Below are 12,475 nucleotides of genomic sequence, written 5' to 3'. Positions count from 1 at the left end.
TAATTTTATTAAAATATTACAACTGTCAAATTTTTAAATATATTTCTTTCCTGTATTTTCTTAATTACAAAATAAGTTTAGAAACAATTATGTAAGTCTTTTCTATCTTGGAAAAAGAGAAATTAAACTTAGCAGTATATTCTTAGGATTTTCCCAACTCATCAAATGTATTTCAAAACATGATTTTGGAGGTCATCCCCATGGCCGAGTGGTTAAGTTTGCATGCTCCGCTTTGGTGGCCAAGGGTTTCACCGGTTTGGATCCTGGGTGTGGACATGGCACCACTCATCAAGTCATACTGAGGCGGTGTCCCAAATAGCACTACCAGAAGGATCTACAACTATGTACTGGGGGGCTTTTGGGAAAAGAAGAAGAAAAAAAGAAGATTGGCGACAGATGTTAGCTCAGCTGCCAATCTTAAAAAACAAACAAAAAAACACATGATTTTTAATATCTGTAGGATATTGTATAATTTGGATGTATGATAATTCAATAAATCTTAATCTCCAATTACTGAATATTTGGATAGGTATGATTTTTGGTGTTATCATTATTTTATTTTCATTAAATTATAAATTAATTTGGGATGAAATGATAAATTTACAACATTTGCTAAATACATCCAGAAACATGGTAGATATCTCCATTTATTCATAATTTTTTTTTAGTGTTTTTAGGTATTTGAAGTTTTCTTCCTATGCACTTCACTATTTTTATCTTTTATATATTTATTTTGCATCTGCCTACCATTTTACAGTTTCTTATTGATTTTAATCACTCTTTGAAATTATTTTTATGAAAATTCACATCAAATATCTATCAGTCTTTGGTAAAGAAAATAGGCAGAAAAATAAGTACTAGGGTGAGAGCAAATTTGTGAGTTTCAATTCAAGAGATAATTGATGAGTGTTGATGTGCCACCTTTTAATCCCTACCTTATTCTCCCTGTTTGTTTTAGGAGAATTGGAGGGTTAAACACTTGCCTTCCTCTTTCATTCAATACTTCCAATGATAGAATGTGAGGAAGGCTGCATGTGACTCCCTTTTTCCCTGCCATACCAAGGGATATTGTATAAGGCTCTGCAGGTTGTTCCTGGAGTAAAAGAGCTTGTCCAAGAGAGGGAGTGGTAACTGTCAACCAGCTTGTGACATGGAGCAGAAATGTGCACCATGATGTGTGTGCAGGTCCTTCCTGAGGAAGGGGGTGTGTAAAAGCACTTCTGATCAAGACCCACAGCTGAGGGGCTGCTTTATGATCTTGTGATCTATGCAAAGGGCTTCATAGACTAGCCTTGGCCCTGCACGCAAGCTTTAAACTAAAGTCACACTGTCTCCCAACATCGAGCCTGGTTTTCACCTCCCTTGCATAACTAAAATGAAGATACACAAGCAAATCTGATTTTTTTTGTGTTCCTATGGATCTGGGCACAATTTCCCTATAGATGAGATTGTGTCCTCTCAGAGTAAGATTTGTTTACTAAGATGCAATATGATAATTCCAGGAGAGTTTGAAAATTAACTGGAGAGTGATAGACTTCATTTCAGATGTTGGCCATACTATCTTATTTCCATCCTCAGACTCACACACACTATCCTTTCTGTATGGTTAGGATTCATTGTAACACATACACGGAGAAAACTACTTTAAAAAGCATGAAGCACTTAAAATATGAATTATTGTTGTTTCATTAAGTTTTTCCAGAGTAATCTTGTTTCCAGGTCTCACCTCTGTTCTGTTTCAGTGCATTTATTCTTTTGCCTTGAGTGCTCCTGGGTGGTACTAAGATAAAGAAGGAATATATCAAGTTGCAAGAACCTAAAACAACTCAAAAAGTAACCAGCTGGAGAAAACTATTTTCTCAACATCCTGTTCAAGAATTAAGTTTTCTGAGAAGAAATTTTTTGGCAAGCCCACTTGAGGAAGAATCTCAAAGCACAAAGGGCCTACACATGGACAAAATTATTCTGAATAAGAATGAGAAAGGTGTTCTGGTCACTCTTGTGGGTGGTGGGAAGAAGATGAAGAAGGAAGAGAAAGATGCAGCACCAGGTATAATAAGAGAGATTGATTGGGTGTCCAGCACGGTGACGCTTCCTCTGATTCTCCCTAACTCCAGCATGTAGTCAGGTTAATAAACCTACACTAAGCTTGAATGAGTTTGGTTTTGGATAAAATATTGAAGGAGATGAGTCTCACATCCAGGTTGATGTAAACAAAACAAGACAGCAGGTGGATTCGGAGTGGGAGGAGAGAGGCATGCAGGAACATAATTGTATGGTCTGTGCGTTATAGGGAGATAACAGTGGGGACTCCAGACATCTAATCACTACAAAATTGGGGATCAGAGACAAATTTACCTAAATCTGAAAAAGATAGAGACTGACCAGTTGACATCTGGGTTGCATGTTTTTTTCTTCAAAAATGCCTGAGAATGTCTGGCATTTTCTTGTTTCCATGCATATATACAGGGATATTAATATAATAAAGCCTGAGCAGAAATGATTTATGCAAGTTCCTGTAAGATCTTATTTGCTATTTGCTTCATTGAAATGCATCCTTAAAAATATTCGAGAATATATATTTGTCTCTAAAACTTACTTAAGATCATTAACCTCCTATAATTTTATATCACTATGTGTCCTACATGTCTATGGATTCTAGTTCTTCAGAGGCTGTCTTTGACCAATTTTTAATCCTAAACAGCTTTCTCAAGGCCTCTTTCATCTCCTTATTCTGGAGGCTGTAGATCAAGGGATTGAAAAGTGGAGTCATCACAGAATGAAATAAAGTTACAATTTTCTGAACTCCTGCTGGATTGCCTGCTGTTTGTCTCACATACATCAGCATGATGGAGCCAAAGAACAGGGACATTATGGCCACGTGAGTGCCACATGTGGAGAAAGCCTTCTGCTGGCCTTCTGCTGAGGGGACCTCAACATGTCTCTCATCACCAAGATTTAGGTGCTGGTAATGAAGAGGAAAGTAGAGGAAATTAGGACTAAGTTAAAGATGGCACTGATGATCTCAGTGGCTGGCACACAGGAAAACTTCATAAGGGATCCTGGGTCATATAAAAATTGATTAATAGTATTGGGACCACGAAAAGGAAGCTGAGAGATGAGATAAACTGGGAGGAGAAAACAGGAAAAGCCACACACCAAGCAGCAAACTCCCATTCTGATGCAGCGTTGAACTGTCATCATAGTGGGGTAGTGCAGGGGCCTGCTGATAGTGAGGTACCTGTCAAAGGCCATGGCAGACAAGAGTAAGGTCTCAGTGGTGCCCATGGAGAAGAAGAAGTAAAACTGGAGGAAGCAGCCAGAGATGGAAATGGAGTTGGCCTCAGAGAGAAAATTGGCAGCATGTTTGGAACAGTAGAAGTGACATACCAGATCTCTAGGAATGAAAAATTGGCCAGCAGGATGCACATGGGGGTGTAGAGATGGTGGACACACCACACTGTACAGATAATGCACAGGTTTCCCATTACCGTCAGGAAATAGATCACAGAGAAGAGTGAGAAGGGGAGGATCTGAGTCTCCCAGGTACAAGGGAATCCGAGAAGAATGAATTCAGTCACAGGGTCAGAGTGATTATTCCCTCCTGGGCTTTTCATTTCTTCTTTCCTGAAACTGCAATAACAAGACATTTTCATGTTACAAATGACTCTACGGAAGTTATCTCATTAAGATATTCTCTGAATTTACTTACAATTCAATTAACAGCATAGTTTTAGATTAAAGATTTTCGGCATTATCACTAAATGACACATCCATTTACTCAGTTGTTCAGGACGTAAACTTTGGCCACACCTTACCACCCCTCTCAATACTTTACATCCAAACCATCAACAAAGCCTCCAGGCATTATGTTCCAAATATTCCGTATTCCCATCAGCTTTCACCCTAGTCAATGGTACTGTGAAATTCTCACTTAACTACAGAAGGCTCTTAAATTGCCTGTTTCCATTTTTAAATGTTAGAGACATTTGTTACCCACATAGTAGCTAAAGTCTGATCATATCATCTACCTACTCTCAATCTTTTAAACACGCTTAGAGTAAACCCCAAATTCCTTACCACAACTTATATGGCCAATGAGGCCTTCTTACATGCCCTCATTTCCTACTACTCTTCGCTCTACTGATGCCACACCAGCCACGCTGATAGAGTAGTCCTGCCTTATCCATGATTTCGCCTTTGTGATTTCAATTATCCATGGTGAACTGCAACCTGAAAATATTAAATAGAAAATTCCAGAAATAAACAATTCATAAATTTTAAATTGTATGCTGTTCTAAGTAGTGTGATGAAATCTTACGCTGTCCTGCTCTGTCCCACCTGAGACATGAATCTTCCCTTTGTCCAACAAATCCATGCTGTACATGCTACTTGCATTTTAGTCACTCAGTAGCCCTCTCAGTTATCAGATTGACTCGTGGGTTATCATGGTGCATATGTTGAAAAAACCCTTATTTTACTTAATAATGTCCCCAAAGCACAAGAGAAGTGATGCTGGCAATTTGGATATGCTGAAGAGAAGTCATAAAGTGCTTCCTTTAAGTGAAGAGGTGGAAGTTCTCGACTTAATAAAGAAAGAAAAAATTGTATGCTGAGGTTGCTAAGATATACATTAACTTTTATTATAGTATATTATTAATATTTGCCCTATTTTATTATTATTGTTGTTAATCTCTTACCGTGCCTAATCTATAAATTAAACTTTATAGTAGGTATATATATATAGAAAAAACCATAGCACGCACAGGGTTCAGTATTATTTGCAGTTTCAGGCATCCACTGGGGGTCTTGGAAGTTATTCCCCCAAGCTAATGGGGGAACTGCTGTACTAGATTATGCCACATGTGACCCGTGTCAAAGCCTGGGATGTCTGTCTCTTTCCCTCGCAAATATTCCCGTACCTTAATTTGTCACTTCATTCAGATTTCTGGTAAAAATCAGAGACTTAGAGAGGCCTTCCTTAATTTACCCAGTCTTTGCGACTCTGTTTCCCAATTCTGCCTCAGTTTTCTTTGAAGCACATGTCACTACCTGGCATTGAATTATAAACTTAGTACATATTTTCTGTCTAAATCACCTGAATACAAGAGGAGGATGTTATTTTGCTCACTGAATGTGTTCCCCCATCTAGGATGGTGTCCAGTGTATTATAGGTGCACATTAAATATTTGTTGTTTCAATCAACAGACATGCCCTAAGAGTAACCGATTAGGAAACAATTGCTTGTAGTCAAGGAAAAAAACGAAAAAAGAATGAAAAGATTGGAATTTCTAGTTTGCTAAAAACAAAAGCAAGACAACAAGGATTTATTTGTTATGGGGATACACTCTCTGTGCAAGTAAATAGGAGGATCTCCATGACAGGAGCCTCCCCAAGACAGCTCCGTCAAAGCTGCCTCACTTTGAATTGCTTCATCTTTCTTTACGCCCTCTTTGTCTACTCTGCTTTGTGCCCTGTGCTTTCCTATTGCTCCTAAGTTACAATCATGCTCTAAGTGTGCGTATGTGTGGACACACACTGATTTTACTGTTTCTCTCTCAGTCTGTTTCTGTATCTAATTCTCCATAGCCTTAAATGATTTTTTGAATGCCTTTTGCAATCTTTTCATCTTATTTTTAAAGAGGTAAGTGAACTGTTTTAGATTTCTCCCTCTTAAAGAAAATGTGTTCATAGTCTGTACCTGATATTTTTTCCCTATGTGGTAGTCAGTATGCTTTAATTGAAAAATGTTCTTCTCTTACTGCCTAATATTTTCTTCTGCTCCATATTCAGGGTGAGGAAATCTCGTATATGTGACTTGAATACGTAATAAGGTATAGAATAAAGTTGTCATTTCACAATTTGTTCCTGGCCCATATGCTTTGTGGCTCAGCTAACACCTCAATTTCAGTAAAATATTGTTATTTTTATTAAATAAATTTACTTACATATTTATAAATAAAATATATTTAACCTAACATTTATTTAGACCAGTCCTCATGCTGGAGGCTATGCTATATAGTCGAGAATCAGACCCATTTCCATTATGAGGAAGCTATTCTTATTTAAATTTTCTTTTGGAGAAAATACAACATAGGGTTAGATGAGTGCAACGGAAGTAAAGATGACATCACAAGAAATCTGAGCTGAACTTTACCTGAAGCTGTTGTGTGAGAATTACAGAATCTGGTGGAGGGCAGACATCCGAATTTAGGTTTCTCTCTCCTGGAGTATGCAGTCAGCCTCAACTCTTTGTTCTCTCATTTCAGCAGGAGAAAGTGTGCAGCAAAGCCAAACACAGTGATGCTCACCTCCAAGTTTCTCAGAAGGCCTCTAAAAGGGGGAGAGAGTTGGAAGGTAATCTTATCAAGTATAGCCTTTATTTGAAGCCCCGACAATGGGTATATTGCTTAAACAGCTTGAAAGGTGGTTACCTGCAGTTGTAAAGGACACTATGGTCTTTCCTGATTTGAGAAGGATCAATTATACTCCTGTCTCTAAAGGAGAGTATATAGCAAACACATTCTGAGCTGTGGCCATTGTCCTCAACAGCCCATCTTGCAGCGGGTGATCCAGAGCACTCCATGTGTGCACTCGGGCTTTACCACTGGGCTACAGTCCCCTGTACACTTTTTAATAAATGTATCAAGGTTTCTTTCTGACCCTCCCATGTTACCCAGCTTTTCCCAGTGGCCTCATCTAGGGATAACAATGAGAAAGCTTTGGCCAGATCTCAGAAAGTATTTCTTTAACTGAGGTCTAAATTGGTCCAACCTCTAGGGGAAAAGGGAAAGATGATGGGACCTGGGTCTAAGCTGAAGAATAAGTTGGGCTTAAGCTGTGGATCAGAATATTAAATACAGGCATACCTTGGAGATATTGTGGATTTGGTTCCAGACCCCTGCAATAAAGCAAATATTGCAATAAAGCGAGTCACACAAATTTTTTGGTTTCCCAGTTCATATGTAAGTTATGTTTACACTACATTGTAGTCTGTTAAGTGTGCAACAGCATTATGTCTAAAAAAACAATTCACAGGCCTTAATTACAAAATGCTTTATTACTAAAAATGCTAACCATCATCTGAGCCTTCAACAAGTCATAATCTTTTGACTGGTGGAGGGTCTTGCCTCGATGTTGATGGCTGCTGACTGATCAGAGTGGCGGTTGCTGAACATCGGGGTGGCGTGACAATTTATTCAAATAAGACAATAGTGAGGTTTGCTGCATCTATTGACTCTTCCTTTCATGACCGATTTCTCTGTGGCATGCGATGCTGTTTAATGGTGTTTTACCCACAGCAGAATTTCTTTCAAAATTGGAGTCAATCCTCTCAAACCCTCCTGCTGCTCTTTTATCAACTAAGTTTATGCAATATTCTAAATCCTTTGTTGTCATCTCCATAGTCTTCACAGCATTTTCACCGGGAGTAGTTTCCATCTCAAGAAACCACTTTCTTTGCTAATTCTTAAGAAGCCAACCCTCATCTGTTAGAGTTTTATCATAAGATTGCAGCAATTCAGTCACATCTTTAGGCTCCACTTTTAATTCTACTTCTCTTGCTATTTCTACCACATCTGTAATTACTTCCTCCACTGAAGTATTGACCCCTCAAAGTCATCCATGAGGGTTGGAATCAACTTCTTCTAAACTCCTGTTAATGTTCATATTTTGACCTCTGCCCCTGAATCACTAATGCTCTTAATGGCATCTAGAATGATGAATACTTTCCAGAAGGTTTTCAATTTACTTTGCCCAGATCCATCAGAGAAATCGCTATCTATGGCAGACATAGCCTTACAAAATATATTTCTTAAATGGTAAGACTTGAAAGTCAAAATTACTCCCTGACCCATGGGCTGCAGAACGGATGTTGTGTCAGCAGGCATGAAAAGATTAACCTCATATATCTCCATCAGAGTTCTTGGGTGACCAAGGGCATTGTCAATGAGCAGTAATACTTTGAAAGGAATCTTTTTTGGGGGGGCAGTAAGTTTCAACAGTGGGCTGAAAATATTCAGTAAAACATGTGGTAAACGGATGTGCTGTCATCCAGGCTTTGCTGTTCCATTTATAGAGCACAGGCAGAGTAGATTTAGCATAATTTTTAAGGGCTCTAGGATTTTCAAAATGGTAAATGAGCATTGGCTTCAACTTAAAGTCACCAGTTGCATTAGGCCCCAATAAAAGAGTCAGACTGTCCTTTGAAGCTTTGAAGCCAGGCATTGACTTCTCTCTAGCTATGAATATATAAATGGAGGTTATGATAGAATCTTCTTTGATTCCACAGAGATCAGATATAGAGCTCTTCAAAAGTTCTGGATCACATAATTTAAGATGTACATGGGTAAACTGTGGTGAATTTGGAGGAAAGCAACTTAAGGGGTTTAGAAGTACGGAAAATGAGTAACAGTGGATGGAGCTGGGATACTGAAATTGAATAACAAAAGACTCTATCGGATAAAAGGAAGGGTAACCATTTAACAGAGCAAGTCAATTTGTTCCATTTCATCATGTAATTGGAGGAGGAATACAATTTTGGTGGTTTGGGGCGAGAAGACTGGGGGACTAATTATAACATAATACATTGTTCTTTTAAAATCATTTCTGGGTCATTTTCAATTCAAGATTCTGTGATTCCCATAGCATGAGGGATGCTTGCAGCCAATAAAATCTTCACAGATCTGCCAGACTCTATTTTAATGTACATATAACTGGAACCTATTTAGTGGACTCCACTGTTAGTGGGGAAGGTAGGCTGGGTTCTGGTACCTGCATGAAGAATTTCCATTTCCTGTAATCTTTCTCTTTTCTGCTTTGAAAGTCATTTGTCTAGGGACTCAGTAAACTTCTGAGACCACATATCTATCTTTCATAGAGGGGAGTTGAAAGCAGACAGAAGAGCCTAACATTTTTTTAGAGTCCCTGTGTAGCAGGTTCACTGATGTTGAAGGACATTAGGCATTTAGCCTTTTTTGCAGCATATCCTGGCCTGTATAGTGCGTTTTCAATGTTAACTTGGAGTCGTGAGAGCCCATTGATTGTTAATGTATAAAAACAGGCACAAAAGAAGAATTTTGCTATATGTAAACGTCCTTGATGGATTCTACACACGATTAAGTCTATAAATCTAGTAGCAACTCAGAGGAAGGAAACTTTATCACGATCAATTAACAACAATTGTTACTAACAATGATTAGGCATTTTTGACCAGGGTTGTTTTGCTGATCTCCTTGAAATTTCCTTTTAGGAGCAAGCATCTGCTGGACAATGTAACAGCTGAACCCTTGGATTAAATGTTAAGAATGTTTGTTTTTTTTACCGGTGGAACTTATTTCAGTGTCATATTTCCCCTTTACTGTCACATCTAATTCATCAGTTATTTGCTAGTTTGTTTCCAAAATAAGTCTCATGTCCTCTCATTTTCTAGGTCAAGCTGTCATCTTTTCTCTCCTGAACCACTGTGATGCTATCCTAACTGGTTCCTCTTTCCAACCTGGACTCTGCAGCCTGTTATCCATGCAACTGCTGGGGAGACTCTTTAAAAAAGAAAATCAGATCAGTTCCTTCCCTTGCACACAGACTTCAATTAGCTTCCCAATACACTTAGAACAGAATAAAATCTCCAAACTAGGGTCTTTGATTTAACCTTTCTTAACATCTCCAACCTCATCTCATGATTCTATTAATCAAATACACACAGTCCTTCTGTCACAAACACACACATACACACACAAACATACACTCTGTGTTGCAAAGGAGGCACATACACTCCACTAACATAAGCACTGCAAATATAAAATATAGTTTGACAAGCAATGGGTAGCAAGGTGTACACCACCCCCTGTGCTCTCCTGATCCCACTGGGAGCTTTGTGTATTTGGACTATACCAACACTAGCCAATATTTCAGTAGAGAGGGACTTGCTTCTGTAATGCTCTGTATCAGAGGTCGGCAAGCTTCTTCTTAAATATAATTTTATGTTTTCAGGGCATATAGTCTCTGTCACAACTACCCACCTCTGCTATTGTGTGAAAGCAGCCATAGACAACACCTAAATGAATGTGCATAGCTGTATTCCAATAAAACTTCATGTCCACTGAAACTTAAATTTCATATAACTTTCACGTGTCACAGAATATGATTCTTATATGGATTTTTAACATATACTTAAAATGTAAAAATTCTTGGCTCGCTGGCCATAAAAACCAGGCAGTAGGCCAGATTTGGACCATTGGCCATAGTTTGCTAAATCTAGCTCTATGCGTTTACAGGGAGAGAAAAGCAAGGACCATCCATTTGACTGTGGAACGATGGAAGCTTCTTGGTCCTGCAAGTGACCTTGTTACAAAGGAGAGGGCCTCTAGAAGTTAGCAGCTGGAATCGGCCTGTTCTTCTACTGAACTAACTGATTTGTTAGGCCAGCTTTCAGATAAATTACAAAATGAGTGTTCAAAGCCATCAAGATTTGCCTCTCTCTCTGTCTACTCCCACAGACACACACACACAAACACACACCCACTGACCCACGCATGCACACCTTTCCTTCTCCACACAACAGTTCAGTAATATAACACTGGCCTTCTTTTAGTTTCTAGAAATGGCCAAGTACTTTCCTGATTCAGAGTCTATGCTCTTGTTGTCCCTCATGTTCACTCTATTCCCAGTACCCAGCACAGTGTGAGGCAGATACTAGGCATTTTGTAAATATTTGTCAAAGAAATGATTGTCTATACTGTTACAAACGTGAAAGAATATAGAGAGATGATAGACAGATAGATGTGTACCAATTACTTCATTTGAACTTCAGAAAACCTATGAGAGGAAATTTTTGGCAATAAAATATACAAGGCTCCAAATGACCTGAGGGTACTGGAGTGTTGGGCCAGACTTGAGAGGAATTCCACTCAAAAGAAGTAATGAGAGGTTGAATGTTCTGGGTGATAGATCATCTTCCAACCCAGCTGGTTTCCTCTCTGTCTATTAAAGATAAATGTGGCCCCAAAGATCTGAATGTTGAAGTAGGAGAGAGAGTTGGATGGAAATTCTAGATTCAACCTTGCGAAAAAGTTGCTTAGTGGATCTAGCGGAGTCTTTTAACCTCTATTAGCTTTGTTTTCTTTATATCAAGAGAGTAGGACTATATGTTTTGTAACTACTTTTCATTTTAAAATGCTTACTTCTATTCTACATATACCCCAAGTACACACGATATCAAAACTTTATAGATATAGGGTTGATATTTTAGTTACATCTATCTCTCAGATGGAAACAGCAGTTGGATAGTTTCTTAGTTATACACGAAGCCAAAAGATCCAGGCCAACTCTCTCTCAGGATAATTCTCCAACTTCAAGATCTGACAAGGCTGTCCTAGAAAACAAGATGAGTGTGAAAAATGATTCTCTGTGTGGCATCACCATTTCATGTTTGACCTATTTTAACAGTAGGTGAGAAAAAAGAGATTTCTAACAAGACCATGTTACTCACCTTTTATGCCTTGGCTCCTCTGTGCCGAAAGCTGCAGTGATGTTCACCTGGCACAAGGCTAAGCTGGAGCTGTCCAAAGTAGCAGGAAGATTCTCCTGAATCTGTCGCAGAAAGCTCTGTGGCAGAGAGAGTATGAATACGGATACAATGGTGTCAAGGCTGTGTTAGGTTTACAGGATGCTTAGACTTGGTTAATTAACAAACCCAAACAAAGTAAACTACACCCCCACCTCCATTATATCTTGGAAATTTTGGAAGAGACCCAATCTAGGTTAGCCAGCTACAAAGCACAAGATGAGAGAAGGACATTTCTCTGATATTTTACTTTTTCCTCAAGGCTAGTCCAAGAAGGTACAATGGTGTGGAAGTATTATTGGCCTGGTTCCACTGGAGCACATCCATCTGATCTATTTTAACTGAATATTAGATTGTCACACCTGTCCCATTTCTGCAAAGCTCTTGAAAATAAGAACAACTTTCCCATTTATGAGAAGTTGTAGACAACTAAGGAATAGTAGAAGAACAAAGGATTTGGAGTAAGGAAGCTAGGTTTGAATTCTAACTCATACCTTACCACCAGTTGTGAAAACTTTGTCAGGTCAATTATATAAACTATTTCCCAGTTGCTTCAACTGCAAAATGGGCACCTTAATACTTTTACCAAAGGATAGAGAACTCTGAATGAGATAACACATGTGGAAGTGCTTATGTAGGTCCTGGCACACAGTAATGCTTAGGATTGTTAGCCATATAATATATTGTTTCAGCAAAGAAAAGGGAGCCTTATTTAGAGGATAGGCATTTTTCTAGCTCTTTAATGTTTATTTTCTCCTCTAAGAATTATATCATCTCCTTTCATGGACAAGAGGGGAATCCAAACCTGAAGTTTCTGTGACAGAATCTGATCTTCCTGGAGAGGAGAGGTGGTCTCCTCTACAATAATCATCGAGGAGTGAAGGACTAGATACAGAGTGAAGATTTCTCGGT

General features: G+C 38.7%; 1 pseudogene; it reads right to left on the bottom strand.

Moving 5' to 3' along the window:
- Nucleotides 1–2,958: 2,958 nt before the first annotated feature.
- Nucleotides 2,959–12,434, bottom strand: LOC123283022 (olfactory receptor 11H6-like; annotated as a pseudogene).
- Between the last annotated feature and the right edge of the window lie 41 nt (nucleotides 12,435–12,475).

The sequence above is a fragment of the Equus asinus genome, chromosome 2 (assembly GCF_041296235.1).
Source record: "Equus asinus isolate D_3611 breed Donkey chromosome 2, EquAss-T2T_v2, whole genome shotgun sequence".
Classification (NCBI taxonomy): Eukaryota; Metazoa; Chordata; class Mammalia; order Perissodactyla; family Equidae; genus Equus; species Equus asinus.
The sequence above is the reverse complement of the archived record's forward strand: the minus strand, read 5'-3'. Positions and strand labels throughout refer to the sequence as shown.